The following is a 22,472-nucleotide window of genomic DNA, read 5'->3' on the forward strand; positions in this document are numbered from 1 at the left end:
TGGAGAATTCTTAATTTCTTATCTCCTTTACTTCTAATTAAAAGCTCTTGCTGCTTTAGCCATGGCGGTGGGTGTGGTGAATAGGAGAGGATCCTACCAAAGATATGAACGTGTGGTCTGGTGGCGGCGTGGCAGGGGGAATGGAGGAATGCCACTTCACTACTTTTACTTTTTTAAATTTCATTTTTTATTGAAGTATCAATGCTGTGTTAATTTCTGGTGTATAGCATAGTGATTCAGTTATACATATATATATTCCTTTTCATGTTCTTTTTCATTATAGGCTATTACAAGGTATTGAATACAGTTCTCTGTGCTCTACAGTAGGACCTTGTTGTTTACCTATCTTATATACAGTAGTTAGTATCTGCAGATCCCAAACTCTCAATTTATTCTACTACCCCTCCTTTTCCCCCTCTGGTAACCAGAAGTTTATTTTTAATGTCTGTGAGTCTGTTTCTGTTTTATAAATAAGTTCATTTGCCACTACACTACTTTGAAATGCATTTTCCATGGAAACTCTGCTACACAATTTGGCTAATGTATATGATGATACTGCTCATCTTTTTAGCTATACTGTGAGCTAAAGAGGCTTTAGAGGCTTAGCCTGGCAAGTTCAACATCTTACATAATTTTGTTTTTCTAAGAAAATGCGATCCAGTTTTACAACGACTAAGTGAGCTTTAAAAAGATGTTTTAGAGTATTACCAGTTCTTATATTTGAAGTCACTTTATATGTGTGTTCATGTATGTGTGTTGTCACATTGGGTGGTATATGTGTAAATAGTATGTTTTGTGTTGGTTCCTGAAAGCTATTACCAAGTTCAGCTGCCTAACTGAAGGAATCATGCATGGTTGGCCTGTGAAGAGCTGTTGTAGGTATGAACAATTTAATCTGAATGACTGTGCAGTGATGAAATTATAATGTTGATAGTTAATAAAGACAATAGAAAGTCTTGCATGAATGTACAGCAAAGACAGTGTGGGAGAATAATCATCCCTAGGTGCACTTTGGAATCCTGGCATGTCATAGAAGCTTTCTCTGATTTGTTCATGTTGCTTTCTTGACAGAAATTCAATTTAGGAAGGAAGTCCTAAGACCAACGCTTGTTACCTGCTTTGTGAAGCACGGCATTGAAAACTGTCTCACACTTATTAGCAGTCATGATGAGAAGACGCTAGTGATGATTACACCCGTATACCATCACCCACTAACTTTATTTAGAGTGATGTGGGACACCTCAAATAACTGTCCCAAATGGGCTTGGATCATTTTGCCACTTAAATATAGAGACAATCAAAATCATAAACCATAAAATGTTGTTCTTTAGACCACATTTTTTAAGCATCCTTCATTATCTCCTCCTTTCACAGGCTTCCTTTGTCTTCATTTGTATTCTAATAATGGTAAGAGTCAATTTAAAAATTTTTTTTTGCCATAAGCATGTGTTTTTGAGAATTCTTTACTTTTCACTTACAGAATGGCATCCAGTTGAGCATATATGTCCAAAAAGATTGATTTGTCTGGCAGTGCTTTCCCTTCACCTAAGTTCTTGTTCAGTTGGAGTGACTCATATTGATGGATACTGGTGCTGTCTGTGATTCGTCCTTGACATCTCAAAGACTCTGAGGGATTCATCTAACTTTATTATTGCTGTTTACAATTTGTCTCTTGACAATCACATTTTCACAACTAAGCTACACTGAGGAAAGTGACCTTCTGGCATTTAACCTGCTGATACTGCTTACTATAAGACTTAATTCAATCCAAAATACTTTTATGCAACATCTACTATATGTCTGGCTGTAGGAGAAGTTGCTGTAGGTCTAGCAGGGAAGACAGACAGATAACTCCATGACAGAAGAAAAATGCAGACATACATGAAGTGTTAATGGAGCATCTATAGTGGAAAAATGAAAACTTTGCCTTCTAGTGGAAGAGCTGGATCAGAGTAGTCAGGGAAACCCTAGTAAGGTAATGTTTGACTAGATTTGAAGGATATATGTATTTTAACTGCATATAGTAAGTACTGTATGTTCCCTGATTAAGGCTCTGTTTTCAGGGAATATTGCTTCTCTTGAATGTCCTTGAGAACACAGTTCTGCTTTTGGATTAGTATAAAAATGAATGGAGGCAGCATTTTTTTTTAATACAGATTCTTCCAGTGGACTCTTCACAGATTAGGGTGATGGCTAATAGTATCCTCTTTCTTCACCCATGGTCCAGGAAACCCAGAGTAACTTAAAACCATACGGTAAAGTAATAGATTATTAACCTGAGAGAATTTAGAAGTTTTATTGGACACCATGAGTGGTTTCAACCTAACTGGGCATCAGGGTCACCCAGGGAAATTAATAAAAATGCAGAATCTTCAGCCTAATTTTGAATATTTTGCTGTAGTACGTCTGGGAAAGAAAAATAAGACAAAGACTTTTCATATGTAATATAGGTGATTCTGGTTGTCTGTTTATGAAATGGGGCCTGGAAACCATTAACCTAGATTTTGTATACCAGCTAGTGAAATACGTATTTCTTAAACTTTCTAGTCTATGTTTTTGTTCTCAGGGGCTGTAATTAGCCCCTAGACAAAAATATCCCAGAACTTGCAGCCCAGTTGGGGTGAGGGAATACTTCATAATGAGATGCATGAGGAGCACTCGTAACCAGTCAGCCATTTTTTGCCTTGAGCAGCCCTGGCGGAAGTTGATAGGGGAATAAATCTGTTTTATATTCCTCCTTGTTCACTTCCAATTCTGTTTTCATGTTCAACATCTGGATGGGTTAATAACTTATTAATATTCTGCCATAGGAAGCTCTTAATTTATCAAGGTTGGAAGCCTTGCTGTCAAGCTATCAGGACTGGCATCCCCAGCTGTCACTCAGTGGTCTTCTCTGTGATATGTCTCACATCACATTTCTATATAGATGTATATTTTTTAATGGCAATTTTCCTTTTGTTTCAAAGCCTCCTCCTACTCTTGTAATTTCTTTCAAAGTCATTCATACTAGAAGCCTGAGGCTTGCCCTAACGCCTAAATCTTAAGGGACCCCCTTCATCCGTTGCTCCCTCAGTCTTCCCTGAAGGAGTGAGTGACAACACTTTCCACCCAGTGCTTTGGAGAAAACTCTAGGAGTCTTTCTGGATGTTTCTTTTTCATTTGTACCACACCCTCAATTTCAACCATCTGAAACATTTGTTCATCCAACCGTGTAATGCAGCCTGAGTGAATTCACTTCTGTTTGACTCCCAGGCTGTCACCTACATCATTGTGATCGTTGCTTATCTTCACTCACACATCCAGAGAGTAGCAAGCGGGGATTTCATAAAAAGTATGTATGATAACATCACTGCTCAGCAGCGACTTCCCAGTAGATTGTGATTGCATTAAATGAAACACAAAATCCTTACTTTCCCTACTAGGCCTTTGGCACTACGAATTCTGCCCACCTTTTTGACCATACTGAAAATACCACATTCTCACTTTGTTCAGACACGGAGGACATAATACTGTTGTTTGGACATGCAAGCTCATACCCTCTGGATCACTGCCCTTTGTTATCCTCTGAGGAACTTCACTCCTGACTGACTTTTTGTAAACCAAGTCTAAGTTCAAACATCAACCACCTCAGAGAGCCTTCTCTAATCAGCCTAACTAGAGCTGCTCCCATTCTATCTCTCTCTCAGTACTTTACCCCATCTAACTGTTACATGGAACTTAATTTTTCTTAACTGTTGATTTAATCAAAACTTGTTCCCCCAAAGTATAAGATTTTGTCTGTCCTATTATTACCATATCCCTCACCCTGGAAAAGTGCCTTATACATCATTGTAGGTACACAGTAAGTATTACTTGAATAAATAAATTAATACATTTAAATTCATGATAACCTGAATTCTTGACTTTTTTCCCATTCTATAATCTTCCAAATTTTGAGAGGACTTTAGTATGTTTTCTTTTTTTTAAACTCTCAATTATAATATTCTAACAATTCTTCTTTCCCCATTTTTGATTTCACTGCAATCTACCTTTCATAGAGTCGCCAAAGTTAAATTTCTAAACGAGTAAGATGGACTTTTCTAGATCCTCAGGTCCATAAGATAGAGTCAGAAGTTCCAAGCAAGGCCTAAAGGCATTTTGTAGTTTAGTCTCCATCTTTATCTCTACCTTCACTTTCTGCTACTCCCTCTTGTGATCCTTACTACCCAATCACATAAAACTACATATAGTCTCAGACATACCCTGTTACTTTTTGATCCATGCCTTTTCCCATGCGAGCACACTATTCCTTTGGAGGTCACCTCATGTCCCTTCTTCATGGGCAGTTGGTGCCTTACGTAAGTCTCTCTCTTAGCTTTCATTATACAATACAGTAATTAACATGGAAATTAATTCTTTATGTGCAATTCTAGCCCTGGAGACTAACACAGTGATCAGCATATGTTCCAAAGGTGTAAACTGAATGAAGGTTGGATGGATGGATGGATGGATGGATGGAAGGAAGATATCTTCCAAATAATCCATAATCATCATGTAGACAGGATCCTTTCTAAATCATCTGAGTGTTGCCTTGACATAGGGCTTTAAATGGGTTAAGGACTTAATACTATTAAATGAGTGAATAAAATAACTGACTTATCATTAAGTAAATGTCTAAAATAATGGTATTCTCATACCTTTGTCTGAAGGAGAATTATCTTTCTCTTAAAAAAGTATATTGTCCTATGTCCTACACCTGTGTTTCCTGATACAGTAGCCACTAGTCACTGGATTCTACTGAACATTTGGAAGGCAGTTTATTCAAACTGAGATGTGCTATAAGTATAAAATGCATGAATACACTTGGTAGAAAAAAAAGTGTAAATTAGCAAGATAATAATTTTAAATGGACTACATATTAAAATGTTAATCATTTGGATATACTGAGTTACATAAGCTATATGATTAAAATCAATTCATCTGTTTCCTCTTACTTCTTTGATGTAGCAACTAGAAAACTTAAAGATAAATTATGACTTGTCTTTTATTTTTATTTTATTACAACTGTAGTTGTCTTTTTTCCAACATGTCTATTATTTCTAACTAACTCACACAATGTTAATGCTCATAATGCTACTCTATTTCTAGGAGCTCCTCTTTTTATAATATTTTCTTTTTTTTTCAAGACTAAATAGTTAAGTCAGATGAGTGTCACATATCTTTTTGTGTCTCTGCTTTGTCAGTAACTCTCTCAAGGCATAATAATCAAGTGACTCGTTTTCCTTTTTACCTCTACCACCTGAAAAATCAAGAGATTATTTATTTCCAAAATTTTAGAATATGCCTAACTTAAATATCAGAAAAGTCCATGGCTTTAGTTTTCTTTATTTAAATTTCATTCAGCTTTATCTTTAAATATCTTATGTTGCATTGTGTTTTATGTATAAGCTCTGCCTTACACAGTGTGAAACATTTATGATTTCTATGTTTACTGTTTATTTACAGTAAGGCAAGTTCAGTTTTTGAAAACTTGTGTGTATTTTTTTCTTTAGTTGAGTGACAGTTATGGTTCTAAATAAGTCTGCTTATTCAGTCACAGATATTTACCTACAAAACATCTGCAAGTTTAGGATCACATTTGTCTAGGGGTATAAGAGGAAGTGGATTTTAAGGTAAGGAGTACGTTTAAGGCCACGAGTAAAGAGGCTACTTCATTCACCATGCAGAAATAGCCATCGGGATTTATTTATCAAATCTGTTCACCCTCCTCACCTCTGATCTTTCCCATCTTTTACCTGGGTGACTTCAAAAATCTAGCTGCTACCCTTTCCTTCACTATTATCTCCATCAAATTTCTTGTCCCTCCACACAACTACCAGAGAGATGATTAAATATTTATAATCTAAAAACATCACTTTTCCAAGAGCTCCCATTCATCATTAACTATGAGCCCATTAAGTACAGAGATGAAGTCCAAACCCCTTGATAGGGCATTCATGGCCCCCATGAAATTGAACTTCTGGCTGCCTCTCCAGCATCCTGTCTTGCTTGCTGCTTTCTACTTCCTGACAGATTTACTAGCAACCCCAATCGTGTCTTCCTCAGTCACATCTCCACACTCTGCTCCTCCGTTTGCCATCACTCAGTCCTTCCGTTGCCCTCTCCTTAATAACCTGTTAACTCATCTAACACTTCCAATCTTATTATGAGTCTGTTTATTATACATCTCCCCACTTGACTGTTCTTATTTTCTGCGGCTTAGTTTTTTTAATCAGAAAAATGAGAATGACCCCGACTCACTTTGTAGGAGGACTGAGTGGGTTAATACATCTCCTGGCAGATGGTCAGTGCTCATTAAGTGTTAGTTATATTGAGGTTGTTCTTGTCATTAGTACAATTATCAATAGCAGTAGTAGTTTGTTATGATCACATTGTTGACACACAGTAGGCACTCAGTAAATGTGCATAGGCTGAATAAAGATTAGGTAATCAACTTCACTGAGGAACCCAGGAGTAAGGGACAGGAAGAGAACTGACTGAATTAAGAAAGACAGAACTGAAAAAGAAAGCTTAAGGCCAGCTATCTCCACCTGAAACTAGTCATGTCTCCACCCTGTCTGAACCTTGATCACTCAATTTGACTGTCCCCTGGGGAGCCATATTTCACAAAGTCATTGTAAGTTCCCTCTGAGACTTTAGTAAGTATTAGGTTATGTTAGATTAGACTAAGGGAGTATATGTAGTGCTGAAATGGGACTTTTCAGTGTACCCTCTAAAGCAATATCCTGATTTACTTCCTACAGTTCTGTACTGCTAATTTGGCTCTTTTCTACTTAAACAATAGTTAGGGTAATTTTTAAGCAACCAATAAAGATATTAGCAATTTTTACTAAGTTTTCAGTTAGATGAAGGAGGAAATATATCATGTAGTTTCTGAAAACAGATTAATAACCAAAAGATCATTCCAGAAAAAGCTGTAAAAAGAGTAGGGCTAATTCCATACTAATTAATAGTTGGTTCTTTCCTGTGCCTGTCACTCATAATATTATTTGGTAAACACAGCATGTTGACTTATAAGATGGACCTAGATCCTGAGCTTTTGAGTGTTTACTATGAGAAAAATAGACCTTAGAGTCAGGAAAATTTATCTGTATATTACATTTATATAGAAATGAATATAATAGTATTAAATATATGTTGTTATATATGTAATGTATGACATAGTGTGTGAAATCTAATATTAGGAAATGTTTACTGAGCATTTGTTTCGTTTTCATATTTAATCCGCACAATAGTATGTGGCTAAGGTTAAGTATGTTTCCTGAATTCATGAAGTCACAAAACCTTACAAGGTCCAGCCCAAATCTCCTTGAGTGGGCCAGGGCCTGTGTTATGGATCTCATGCTTTTCTAGAAACATGAAACATCGGAATTATTCTATTATTCACAGTAATAGCAACAGCATTCATAGGCTACGTGTTGCCTTGAGGACAAATACCATTTTAAGGAGCCACAGTTATCACCAGCCTACTTTCAGCAGTCCCGTACACTGGCACCACACTAGTTGAATGACTCTGGGCTGGCTTCTCAGTGGATAAAGCAACTCTTACACGATTCTTTGCCTTCTGTTTCATTTCACCATTCATTCTTGCAGCCCTAGCAGCCATACACCTACATTCCCTCACCCTGACCCTGAAGTCTGATACCTGAATCACTGCACTGTCTTGTTTTAGTTACGTGTGTGTGTGTGTGTGTGTGTGTAGCTTATTGAATATTTATGCCCAGAATGGTCTACTCATATGGTAGATGAGCAAGATATATTTTTATTACCTCAAATGCCTTCGAGTGTTATAGTTGATCATAATCACTTATCATAGTTTGACTTCTTGATCTCTTTGAATCTCTCTATATTTTATATCCTATATGAATATATTTATAACAAGATCTATGAATTTGTTAACTGCACTGAACTACAAAGAAGAGAAATTCTTTTTATTTCAAGTAACTTGTTCTCTGCTGTGCTGCAGGGACTACCCACAATAACAGTACTTAAGAATTTGATGAATAGGGTCCAAAAATCCCCTTTATATTTTCTATGTGACTTTAAAAACATCGATCAAGTCCCTTCCAACCTGTCCTAATTCCAAAATGAAGAGTGAGAATCTTCAGTGTGTTGCAGCAAAAACAGAAGAATTTTGGTTTTCTAAAAGAAAAAATAAAGGAAAGAAAAAGAGTTTGTGAAAGTTCAGGGGGAAAAGTCTGCAGATGGGAGTAAATGGTGTTTCTGACTGGGTAAAATGAGCTTACCCAAATCCTTCATAAAAGCCAATTTAATTAAATCACAGGATACATGGGGTTTGCTGTTATGCTTGTTGACCTGTTTTTAGGTCACAAACCTCGATGGAGAATTTAATGAAAGTTCAAACTCTTCTAAAAGCAAAATGCATGTATGCAAATAAATACAAATTTTTTTCAGATAATTTCAGGGAATAGGACCCAAAGGATGGACCTTAGGTTAATAATTTCTGACTGAATCTATAAATTAGGATTCACTCTACTGAAGCGCACTGTTTCCACTGTCTCCTGCTACAGATTATTTCCTCATACGCTGTAACATTTTTTACTGCTTTAGCACTCATTCCTACCATCATTTACATAATGCTGATGCTAATTTCTCCAACTCTGCTAGAAAGTTTGTTTCCAGTAAAAAGTTTTAGAATAAATCCAGCCTTTCAAATATTGTCCTACATGCCTCATAGATTTGAACATTTTCTCAGCATGATCATTGTGTGTTTAATTCCAGTTGTTAGTGACAAAATCAGTAATTTAAACTTCTTGAACGATATTATAATAACCTTCTATACTAGTTCTTACACTAGAATGATATACAATCTTCCTATATTTTAGCTTTCTGACATGTTCATGTAAAAACTTTAGATCACTGAAATTCCTTGAATATTTGGTTCATATATCTTAACAATAGTGTTCATAGTATTTTTTCTTATGTTTTTTGTATTTTCTTCAAGTTTATAAATTTTTAGTTATTGAAAACTGCCACCAATCTTTGGTGGTAAGGTATAAAGTCCACTTTAAATAACATTTTATTCATTTATGTATTGCTTGAATATATGTGCACAAGAACTTGCTAGATTTTTGGAATACAAAGTGATTGGTCCAAATGACTTTGCCCCAATGAAACCTATAGTTTAGATGAAGATAGCTGGTAATTCATTAAGCAACAAAATGAACCTGTAATTATAATTTATAATAAGTACAAAGGAGGAAAAAGGCAGGGCATTATCAGATAAAGTAAATTGTGAAGGAGTCCACTTGACAAATATATATTTAGGGTAATAAATATTTATGACATTATGGAGAATATATACATTTAAGCCAAGGAGAGTAGAATGACCAGCATCTGGCCAGATTAAAATAGGGAATAAAATTCACATCAAAAAATAAAAACCTGACTGGAAGCTGGAAAGATCTTGGCACATAAGGAACTGACTAAAGGCCAGTGTGCCTGCATATGTGTTACTGGAAAATGTCAATGTGGTTTGAGAAATAGGCATGCTCCAGATTATGCAGGATCTTGAGGGCCATCTTAAAGAGTTTGTATTTCATTTCAGTGTAATGAGGACCACTTAATGGTTTCACACCGAGTAATTATACGATCATAATTCCATTTTTTTAAGTATCATTTGAATGGTTTATGAAAAAGGATTGGAGCTGGGCAAATATGGTGGCAGGGAAAGCATTTAGGAGGCTGGTTTTTTAGTACCAGTAAGGGAATCATGGTGATTTGAATTAAGAAGTTATAGTGATGATAGGAAGAGATAGACTCAAGATATATTTAGGGAGTATAGTTGACAGACTGAAGGTGGGGGCAGTTTTAGAAATGATTCCCACATTTCTAGCTTAAATAACTTAATAATAGAGGTGGGAATCATTTATAGAGATGTTGGAAACTAGAAATATGAAGCTTGGCTGGTTTGAATTTTGGATATGTTCATTTTGAGATGTCTGTGGGATATTCAAGTGGATATACTAAGTTAATAGCCCAGGGGAGAGATTAGGGCTTGATATAGAAATCTATGAATCTCCTAGAAGAAAACATAGGCAAAACATTCTATGACATAAATCTTAGCAATGTTCTTGTAGGGCAGTCTACCCAGGCAGTAGAAATAAGAGCAAAAATAAATAAATGGGACCTAATTAAACTTACAAGCTTTTTGCATGGCAAAGGAAACCATGAGCAAAACAAAATGACAACCTACAGAATGGGAAAAAATATCTGCAAATGATACAACTGACAAAGGTTTAATTTCCAGAATATATAAATAGCTCATACAACTTAGTAACAACAAAAAATACCCAATCCAAAAATGGGCAGAAGGCCTAAACAAGCAATTCTCCAATGAAGACATACAGATGGCCAAAAGGCACATGAAAAAATGCTCAATATCATTAATTATCAGAGAAATGCAAATCAAAACTACAATGAGGTATCACCTTATACCAGTCAGAATGGCTATCATTCAAAAGTCCATGAAAGATAAATGCTGGAGAGGGTGAGGAGAAAAGGAACCCTCCTACACTGCTGGTGGGAATGTAGTTTGGTACAGCCATTACGGAAAACAATATGGAGATTCCTCAAAAAACTAAAAATAGACCTACCATATGATCCAGCAACACCACTTCTGGGTATATATCCTGAGGGAACTCTAATTCAAAAAAATACATGCACCTCAATGTTCACAGCAGCACTATATACAATAGCAAAGACATGGAAGCAACTTAAATGTCCACTGACAGATGACTGGATAAAGAAGCTGTGGTATATTTATTCAATGGAATACTACTCAGCCATAAAAAGAATAAAATAATACCATTTATATCAACATGGATGGACCTAATGATTGTCATTCTAAGTGAAGTAAGCCAGAAAGAGAAAGAAAAATATCATGTCACTCAAATGTGGAATCGAAAAAAAAAAAAAAAAAAGAAAGAAAAAAAAAGCACAAAACAAAAACAGACATGCAGACATAGTGAACAATCTAATGGTTACCAGGGAAAAGAGGTGGGAAAGGATAAATTTGGGAGTTTGAGATTTACAAACATTAGCCACTATAGATAGATGGTTTAAAAAGTTTCTTCTGTGTAGCACAGGGAAATATGTTCAATATCTTGTAATAACCTTTAATGAAAAAGAATATGAAAATGAATATATGTATGTATATGCATGACTGGGACACTGTGCTGTACACCAGAAATTGACACATTGTAATTAACTGTACTTCAAAAAAAAAAAAAGAAATCTATGAGTCATCAGTATATAAATGGTATTTAAAATTATGGTCCTAAATGAGATTCCCTAAGATGAAAGTATGGTAGGAGAAGAAAAGTGAACTCAGAGGCAGCTTTGAGGACATTTACAGCATTGGTCAAAGAAAACAGTCCATAAAAGTAAACTGAAGAAAAATAGTAAGATAACCCACAGAGAGGGTAGGCGAAGAAAGCCAGGAGAAAATAGTAATCTGAGAAAGATCTATCAAGGTGAGGTCAGGAAAACAACTGCTGAGTTTGGGAAAATATATGTCATTGGTGAAACTTTCCAAAACAATTTTTCTAAAATTTTAGATTCAGAAGCCAGACTCAATTGAGTTTAAAAGACAATGAGACATGAAGACATGGAGACAACAAATGTAGGCAACTTTTCAAGAACCTTTGCCTCAAAGAGCGCTGTGTTTTGGGAGGGGAGAGCGTTTGGAGATATGCAATCAAGAAAACATTTTAAACACATGGTTCCTCCTTGCCCTCACCATCTTCTTCTTTTTTTTTTTTTTTTTAAGTCAATAGATACTATTAGAGCAGGTTTAAATGCCTAGAGTTAAATTGTAGGATACCGAAGCTGTGTCCCAGGATAGCTTGATGTGTGAAAAACTCTCCCACATTTGGTGATCCGAAGTCATCAAAAATGACAAAAGTGAAGTTGAATACTGAGAGTAGAGAAGACATACGGGAGGAATGTTTTTCCTTTACAGTTTGATATTCAAGACTAAATTCAGAGTATGCCATTATTATACACTGTGGCAGCTGAAGGTGTGGCTGACAGGTCTTCATTCTCAGACTGGAAACCTATTTATACTGCATAATGGAGCATGAGAGCCATTTTCCTTACATATTTCCATATTCATCATTTTCTAGGTATAAAAATTCATTGGTTTCTAAGCATTTTTTTCAATACATTTCAAAAAGTCAGTGAAATACAGTAGCCACTGTCCACAGGAGGCTGTCAAGCACCTGAAATCTGGCTAGTCCTAACTGGGATGTGCTGTAAGTGCTAAGCATGCTCTGACTTTGAAAACAGTACAAAAAAGGTATATAAAATATCCCAATAATTTTTATTATTTAAACAAATGATAATCTTTGACATACTAGTTTAAATAAAAATATTAAAACTAAAAACTTAGGAAGTAGTTATTTTATAGATCCTATTTCCTCCATATGAGGCAAATTTTTGTTGTTTTTCTGATTATTGGTTATAATGAGTCATGAATTTGAAATATAAATGACTTCCATTTCAAAAATACTCCTAGTATTACCCTTCTATTTATTAAAATGAGATTAAAACAGGAAGGTCCAAAATATTACAATAGGATTTCACTTTTCTTTGTTTTAAAGTTTTGCAGTTGTATATACGCAGAACTTTCAAGATAACAACTTTCCGTAGATTTTTATCAGTGTTTTTGCATATACTTAATAGGAAGAAAATATAATAATTAATGTCCTCCTCTTTAAAATGCTTTATAAATGGCAGCTGTATTAAATATCTTCATTTTTATTTATATTTTTTAAATTAAATCATTCAAGTTGCTTCTATCTTCCTGAAAGACTTCTATGTTTTATATTATTGGGGGGTAGGGGTGGTAGGAGGGTTCTTCAACATTTGTCTTACTTCTTATGAACAACATCCATGAAGAACATGACAAATATCAAATAAAATTTAAAATTCAGTTTCCAGTGATGAAATTCTCACTATTTAATATGTAACTCACATTTAACCTCTTATTTCGAAACAGAAATTTGAGCAAAGCCCTGTTTCTGGCAGGGATTATATCTGGCAGTACATTTGGAAACCAGCCTAATGTGTTTGAAGAGAAAATATAATTGTGTAAGTTAGTGTAAAGAAAGGTTATTGACATTTTAAAATTTGTATTTTAATATTATGTGTTATATGTTTTATTCTAATGTATATACCTCTTGATTTCAGTGGCATCAAATTGATACTACATGCACATTCTGGCAGCTGTTAGCCCCAAGAATTTTATAGACCAAGCTGACTCTGATAATTCCCTTATGTATACAAAGCTTTAGAAATAGCTATCAAAAAGAAAAAAAAATCCCTTGCTGAGGAATTAATATTCCTGTAATGTAAAAATTATGCAATGTTAAGATTAAAATAATTTTCACTTTTCATAATTCTAAGCAAAATGAATGCTTATGGCTAAAAAAAGGGAAAAAAGCAATAAAACTGCATAGAAGTGCTTTTAAAAAAAATCCTTTTCAGAAAAACATTTTAAGACTTACTTTCAAAAAAGTCTGTATGAACAGAATTTGTGTGTCCTTAATCACCTCTGGACTTTGTTGACCATATAAGTGTCACCCAGAATAAGATCCTGCCTAAGCAGTCCGGGAGGTATTTAGTGCAAGGAAAGACCAGGAGTATTTACTGAAACAGGAAGCATCTAACAACGACATAGTGGTGGGGCAGGAGGACATTTCAATTTCCAGAATACCAGATTATCACATCAGATATGGATCAAATTTTCCTGGATTCCAGGAAAATTCCAGATACCGGATTCTTTGTCAAAGAAATTTGACAAAGGAGCTAGTCAGTAAAAGGTCAAATACATAGATCAGTGAACCCAAACAGAGAGTGGTCTGACTTTCATCAGTAGGGTCTCGGTAGTCAGCCTGGGACACTGGCGTTCAAACAGGATTACATTTACTGAGTTTACTCAAAGATTGTGAAGAGGTGATTCTATGTATTTTAGTATCAGCCATAGACAGAGATGTGTCAGTTACCACATGTCTTTCCTTCTTCTGCGGATGCTTCTTTCCTACTGACTCTTTCCTCGGCCTATAACCACTCTGACATCACTTCTATTATATAAACAACCAGGTAAACAAACCTACATACAAGAAATATGCCCTCATTTGACCCCAACCCCCCATATGTTGCACTATTTCTCACTTTCTCTTAACAGCCAAAATTTTAGAGTAAGTCTTTACTGACTGTCTCCACTTACTTAATTCCAAGTTATTATCCTATCCAGTGTAATCTTTCTGTTCCCCCAAGACTGAGAATTGAAATTCCTCTTACTAGGGTTACAGAGGGCCGCTGTGTTGGGAAATCCAGCAGAGGCTTTTAAATCTTTTCCTTACTATGTGCTACTGACTATTGCCTTCCATGAAATTACTTTATCTTTTGTTTTTTAACAGGCTTTATTTTTTTTTAGAGCAATTTTAGTTCACAGCAGAATTGAACAGAAAATACAGAATTCACACATAGCCCTCCCCACCCACACAAATATACTCCCCCACCATCAACATCCCACATCACTATGGCATATTTGGTACAATCGAAGAACCAACATGGACACATTATTATCAACCAAAGTCCATAGTTTACACTAGGGTTCACTCTTGATACTGTACATTCTATGGGTTTTGACAAATGCATAATGACATGTAGGCACCACTATAGTATCATACAGAATAATTTCATTGCTCTAAAAATCCCTCATGTTCTATCTGTTCATTCCTCCCTCCCTCCCTCTCCCCAAACCCCTGGAAACCATGATCTTTTTATTGTTTCTGTAGCTGTGCCTTTTCCAGAATGTCACTTAGTTGGAACCATACAATTTGTAGCCTTTTCTGACTGGCTTCTTTCATTTATTAATATGTCTTTTAAGTTTCTTCCATGTCCTTCATGGCTTGATACATCTTTTTCTTTTTTTTACTACACATATATTTTTAAATTTACATATATGTACTATTCATTCTAAGAATGTTTAGAGCTTTAATTTTTAAACTTACATAGTTATCTAAGGAATAAAGGCAAGCACAAAATAAGAATTAACTCAAAAAGATACATACACCCTGCTATTAACAGCAACATTATTTGTGATTGCCAAGATATGGAAGCATCCTAACTGCACATCAATAGTTGAATAGATAATGGAGATGGAGTGTGTGTGTATATATATATATATATATATATATATATATATAATGGAATACAGCTCACCCATAAGAAAGAAGGATATTTTGCCATTTGCAGCCTTTCATTCACTTTTTTTTTCACTTCAAAAACCAGAATTTTATAACTGGCATAAACATTTCCATTACATCAAAAACATCAAAATACCTACAAATAAACTTAATCAAGGAGGTTACCTATACTCTGAAAACTGAAATGACACAAAGAAATGGAAAGATTTCTTGTGCTCTTGGATTGGAAGAATCAACACTATCAAAATGGCCTCTACCATTTTGATACCAAAGCAACCCACAGATCCAAGATAACCCCTGTAAAAATGCTCACGACATTCCTCACAGAACTAGAACAAACAATTTCTCAATTTATAAGGAACCACAAAAGACCCCGAACAGCCAAAGCAATCTTTTGTAGGTCTTTTTTTTTTCCCCTCTTTCTTCTTTTTGCTCTTTTCTTATGGTTTGATGACTAGAGAAGGTCCTTTAACATTGGTTGTAAGAAATCACTTTATCTTGAATCTCTTCTAAATTCTCTGAGTTCTTAAAAGGCTCCTCCCTCCTTGAATTTTTCTTTTACCTCTAACATCTTGAACATTAGAATCCATTCCTGACACGTATTTTTTTCATACATTATTACCAATTTGTGAGGAATTATCTGTTGATGATCTCCCATTGTCTGTCTTAACATCTGACTAACCCCAGAGCTTCAAAGTCAAACATTCTGTCGTTTGCTATCCATATCTTTTGGCATCTATCAAAGTCAGCTTATGACCTAAAATGATGCATGAACTCTCTCTTTGCCTCTCCCGTACCTGTTCCTTTTAGGGTGCTTATCTCTGTTACTGATGCTTGAAAATCTGGAGTCATCTCAAATTCCTGTATATATTTCCCCATACATCAAAATTAATCACCAAAAGTCAAATATCTATTAAGTATGTCTAATTTTTATCTGCTTCATAGCCTGTTTTAATAATGATAATAATAATAATAACAGCTAACATTTACTGAGTTCTCACTATGATGCAGTCACTGTGCCAAGCGCTTTACCTGATCAATTTACTTGATCTGACACCTTTAAGAGATAGGTGTTGTAACTAATTCCATTTAAAAATGAGAAAATTAAAATGAAAGGTGATTAAATCACTTTACCAAGGTCCCATCCCAAGTAAATGATGGGGTCAAGGTTTGAGTCTAGGCATTCTGATTATTCTGATTCTGGAGCTTGCCTCCGAATCTCCTTACCTGTCTCTAGCTTTCAAATATTACCACTTTCCAAACCTAAATCTAAATGTAAATATCTCTATGCATATTATTTAGGTATTACCAGTTGGAGATCCACATTAACAGTACTTTGTACGCTGCTAGCATGTCTCAAGTTTGGTTTCATTATTTCGGAAGTCTCTTACAAATAAACTACTTCAGCTTCTGCTTATGATGAAGCCATACCCCACCAGCCAAGCCTGCTCCCTGTTGAGCCGTTTTGAGATGGCCTTGGCGTTGGGTGCAGTTTGGGAATTGGAGCTATCAAAGTGCCAGCACACCTTTATGGTCTCTGACCCTGAATGTGCCTGTTTCCTGCTGGAAAGTGATGGTTTTTAGCAGAATTCTGGTTTTCTAAAATATTTCGTACTGAAATCTCAGTCTGTGGGCACGTGTGACCTCTAGGAGCGTGATACACTGAGACAAAAAGGTTCTCAGCAAGCAGCAAACTAAATCCTGGTAAGTGAGGAATGAAAAAGTATCGCAAATACTTTGTACTCCACTTCCAGGGAAGATCTGTGTTTGTGGGACTTGAAACTTAAACCATTTTGGGGTCTTCTTTCAGAGCAAAATACTAAAATTTGAGGTGATGAGATTAGCTAGTGTGCTGAGTAAGCTGTGCAATGGGCTCTGAGGCTTGACCTTCCCCTTGGCTTTATGGTACATCTGCCTCGATCCACTTCATTAAGTACCAGAATCATGTTGACTCAACAGTTCCCCCCATGAGTGAATGTTCCCATATGTTCCAAGTATAAATTCTATCCTGAGCCATAAATGAAAAGTTTGAATGTATAGTAAGAAAAAAAAAAGAAGACGAAGTGATTTGTAGAGATTAGAAAAGTAGAATAAGAAACTGAAAATAGGATTAGTATAAATCTTGAAGCCTAAAAAACTGAGAAGCTAAGTTACTCAATGACCTACCAAAAAAGGAACCACTCACTTTCCAGTACTTTACATTCTCTCAACAATTCTAAAATCATTTTCTTCTAGACCACAGGCTCTTATGTTGATTTCCTTTAGTTTATTTATGCACTCCAAATCTTAAAAATACATGTGTACATATGCATACATATATATGTGCATATAAACATACGTATATGTATTTCTGAAAAATCAAGTGCTATTTTAACTTGAATATTTATATTAATGGCCTTGGGGTAGAAGTTCTTAAAATGTTACTCTTATACAAAGTTTTACACTTGAATCTCTTATGAATTCTACTATTTCGGGTGTTAATAACACTAAAAAGCAAGTTGTAACATTGGCAATCAGTAAATCACCCTGGCCAAGGCAGCGGAGTAGGAGCCAGAAATCACCTTTCACGAACACACCAAAATCACAACAACTACAGAACAACTACCGACAGAAAACACTGAAACTTAACATAAAAGTTCTCCCGTAACTGAAAACGTAAGGAAGAAACCACAAGGAAACGGGTGGGAGGGGCTGACTCGCAACATAACCAAAGCCCATACACCCCAGGTGGGCGACTCACACGCTGGAGGAAAACCGCGTTACAGAGTTTCTCCCACAGGAGTGAGAGTTCTGCGCCTCACATCGGGCTCCCCAGCCCAAGGGGTCCTGCGCCGGGAAGAGGAGCCCCCAGGCTACCTGGCCTTGAAGGCCCACGAGCATAATCCGCACGAGCTGCACGGGACGGGGGTCGGGGGGGACGCAGGGCTCGCTCTGAAGAGCTGCGCACAGAATCTCGTACTCGCCAGAACCGGGGGCAAAAGCAGTGCTTTCGTAGGCGCCACAGTCAGACCTACCTTCTGTTCTTGGAGGGCTTCCTAGGGAGCTGTGGGGTGGCTGTCTCTCACCCTGGGAGCATAAAAGCTGGTGGCAAACATAGCGGGAAGCAGTCCTGGGCAGGAGCGCTCCTTCCCGGGGGCAGACATCTTGCTCGGCTCCTCAGCACCAAGGCCGGCCCCGCCCGCGGCCCGCAGGCTTAGGTGCTGACGCCCCAGGTGAAACAGCTTACTGAAACACGTAGCCCCGCCCATCAGCAGACCAGCTGCGTGAAAATTTCCCGAGCAGGAAGCCAACTCTAGACATCCCTGTAAACAGCCCTGCTCACCAGAGGGCCAAGACCCAGCTCCACGGTGGGCAGAGACGCGCTCCTCACCAGGAAGCCCGCAGAAGCCTCTAGACCAGCCTCACCCACCGAGGAGGCAAACACCAGAAGCAGGAGAACTGCCATCCTGCAGCCTATGCGAGGAGTCCACAGACCCAGGCCAGACTCTACCCTGGGGCCAGCTGGCCCCTGGCCCTTGGGCGACAAGAGATGGGTGCACCAATTTCCCCCACTACCTCCTAGACACACTGAAGAGACAGGTCACTGTTCAGGGAGTTCGAAGACCTAGATTCTGGTCACAGCATAGTCACCCGGAGTTTGAGAGATTTTATCAGGTTATTTTCTTTGTCTGTGATGCAGTTTTCCCATCCATAAAATTAAAATTATTAGATGGTCTGTAAGCACCTTCCTTGTCTGTGATTCTGTGGATACTATTATAAATATAACGTAAAACAAGGGAATGGGAATATTTATTCACACATACCTGTGCTCATGTGGCAAGAAGCGTGGTTTCTTAAGGGTCTTGGTTCCTTAGTAAGTCCCAGTCTTAGTATCAGTCATTTTCTCTTCTCCTTTTCCTAGCTGCCACCTGTGCTCCCTGCATCATGGTGCTAAATGTCTCTATGGATATAATTCTCCAGAAAGGAAACTGGGTTAACTATCCCAAGGAGTAAATTCCAGTGCTGGTACCAGGAGTCTAAACCACCTGGAAACTAAATGAAACAGGGGTTGCAATGAGGAACTAGATGCTAAATCTCCCCAATGTGGTAATCTCTCAGGAGGAGAAACTAGAAAAAAGAATCAGTGCACATTTGTCTCTTCAAGCAGGGACTGATCAAGCAAGTGTGAGTGCATGGAGTAGGTTAAATTAGCAAGGGAGCATCACTGAGTGGGTAGGAGCTACAGGTGTGAACAGAAGAGAGCAGCAAACAGGGTTGTTTTTTTTTAATTCAACTTTATTCCCAAAGGATTTAAGAACAAAAGAAGAGTTTCAATTAAATAAATCATAAAGAAAACTAAATTTCCAGGTCTAGCCTGGAGCTTACCTATAGTAGAGGAGAAATACATCTTTTAAGTATGTGATTTTTATTTTTTAAATATAAAATTATAGCTCCTGAGTAATTGAAGATAATATTTATAATTTCTTTACTATATAAAACTATAAAAGTATTCACCTTTAAACATTTAATTGGGTGGTCTTAAATCTTAAATATCATTTGAAAGAGAAACCCATTATACTGATATTCAGTTTGTTTTTCAGTCAATATGCAATACAGATCTGAATTTTTGTAATAATGAAATGAAGCGCAAATAGGAAATGAAAAATGAAATATGAAATGAAACACATGATATGTGTTTTAGATCGCTCACTGCAGTAGACATCAGCAACATGCAAAGGCTTCTGGACAGATACCAAACCTATTTAGCAATAATTATAGTCACTATTTCTCTTCACTAAGTAATTGCAGATGAATAGTGGTCTACTTTGCTAGAACTCATTACTTCATATTTAAAAAATCGTTTAGAAATTATCTTATTACAGGTAAAAGTATTTATCACCCAGGATTCTCATTCTTCAATAGTAATAGCTGTGCTTAACTAACATTACATGGAAATTAAGAATAGATATATTTGACAGTTTTGATATTGCTTGCAGTCACTGAAGCATGATATTTTATGTTACATTTAGCAATCACGTTTGAGGCTCAGGGCACTTGTGAGATACTAATGATGGGAAGGGAGGAGTTGATATATGGAGATTGCTTTGACTTCAGTTTTTCATTACAATTCAGAAAATGCTTGGTAATAAGGTTGTTCTTTAGACTATTTTTAGGTAAAAAGAGAAGTTTACATTTTTATTGAGTGTGTATGTGTATAAAGAGAGAGACTGAGAGAATGAAATGTCTTATACAAAAGAGCACATACTATATAATGGCAAAATAATAATAATATGATTAAGAAAAAGGAGATAAGCAGTTGCTTTGGGGAAAATTGCTTGCAAAGAAATTTTCTGCAGTTATAATGTTTCATATCTTGCTAGGAGTTTAGATTCTAGGGGGGCATACATTTATCAAAGCTTAGGAAATGTACACTTAAGATTTATATATTTCATTGTATTTAAATATTACCTTAAAAGAAAAACTGATTAAAATCAAACTCTAGTTAATAATCATGCTGTGGAATTTAGGAGAGGGGTAGTATACTCATGCTTTGAAATGCATTAAAATAAGATGGAAATAGAGGGTCTCGCAAAGGAAATAAACACGCCAGAATAACTATGCAAAAAGAAAAAAGCTGTAAGAGAGAACTAGGCACATAAGGCAATAAAACACAGTATAAAGCTCTATAATTAAAACAGTGTGATAGTGGAGCATAGACAATGAAATGAAATAGAACTGTATAGAGATAAATAACAAGAATAAATGGAAGTTTATAACAAGGTGACATCTCAAATCAGTGTCCTGGTCCCAATAGTAATAATAATTGGTTAGTCATTTAGAAAAAGATATAAATAGATCCATATTTCACACCATACTAAAGAATAAGGACCACATCAATCAGCAATCTAATTTTTTTTAAAAAGCTGTGTTCCTCTATAAGAAATGCTCTTCTATCTGTAATTGTAATGCATGTGCATAAAAGAAAATATTGATACATTTGAAAACATGTAATAAAAAAGCCTTTCACATGGAAAAATACAAGTAAAATAAAAAGACAAATATAGAACTGATGGAAAATACTGACAAACATATCACAGATAAATGGACTAATATTGCTATAATTAAAGATTTCTAAAAAATCCAGGGGCACAAAGCAAAACAAACAAGCAAAGAAAAAAACCTCCAAAACAAAAATAGACAAAAAACTAGAACAGACATTCACTCACACTCACACACACAGATATAAAGTTGACTTTTAAACATATTAAACATGTTGAAAGACATTTGACTTCATTTCTAATAGAAAAGTGCAAGTTAAAACTGCTTTGAGACGTCTTTGCTCACCTATCAGACAGGTAACAATTTAAAATTTGACAACACATTCAAACAATGTGTAAACAACAAACCTATGAGAAAACAAAAACTGTCAAGCATTGATGATGGAAAAGCAAACTGGTACAACATTTATAGTCAGTGATTTGTCAATATGTAATAGAATTGTATATGCATTTACTTTTGACTCAACAATTCTATATCTAGAAATTTACACTGAAAATATACCTCAAAATGTATTTTAAAAATGCATGCACAAGATATATATTAAAAGCAGTAATCATCAATGGATGGTATAACTAGTAAGTGAAATTTTGATAAAAATAGAATATTTTACAAAATCCCAAGTTATCTCCTCACAAGGTACTTATTATTACAATGGGAAAAGACTGCATTGGAGAAACCTGGCAGTAATGACACAAATCAACATCATGTGCCTCCTGTCACAGAGCACTTAAGATGACACAGCATCGCTTCTATTGTATTCTTGCTCCAAAATGTGGCCTGAATCGAACGATGTGGAAACGTCGGACAAATCTCCCTTCCCCCAAAATGATGTGCCTGTTGTTGCCATTGATAAGAATGGCTGTGCTTAAAGGGAAGGAATTTGGAGAGAACAAAATTATTTCCTATTTAAAACTGGGTAGGAGAAATATAAAAGAGAAAATTCATGATGCATATAGTCTCTTAATTGCCACTTAATTTGGCAGCAATTAAGCCTTGCAATTACTATTTGATATTTTCAAATTTTTATTTTAGTAGGTAATGAAATTTGGTTTCTGTGCTTTAAGTTCTTCACTTGCTTCACACATGAGACTTTGATCTTAATTTTGTTCTCATTCACAGATTTAAAGTATTTTTGTAAAAATGCACAAAATATGATGG

General features: G+C 36.0%; 1 protein-coding gene across 1 annotated transcript in view; it reads left to right on the forward strand.

Annotated features, from left to right (window-relative positions):
- GALNT13 (polypeptide N-acetylgalactosaminyltransferase 13) overlaps positions 1 to 22,472 on the forward strand; it is a 462,400-nt gene that overhangs the window by 258,300 nt on the left and 181,628 nt on the right.

This window comes from Camelus ferus, chromosome 5 (assembly GCF_009834535.1).
Source record: "Camelus ferus isolate YT-003-E chromosome 5, BCGSAC_Cfer_1.0, whole genome shotgun sequence".
Taxonomy (NCBI): domain Eukaryota; kingdom Metazoa; phylum Chordata; class Mammalia; order Artiodactyla; family Camelidae; genus Camelus; species Camelus ferus.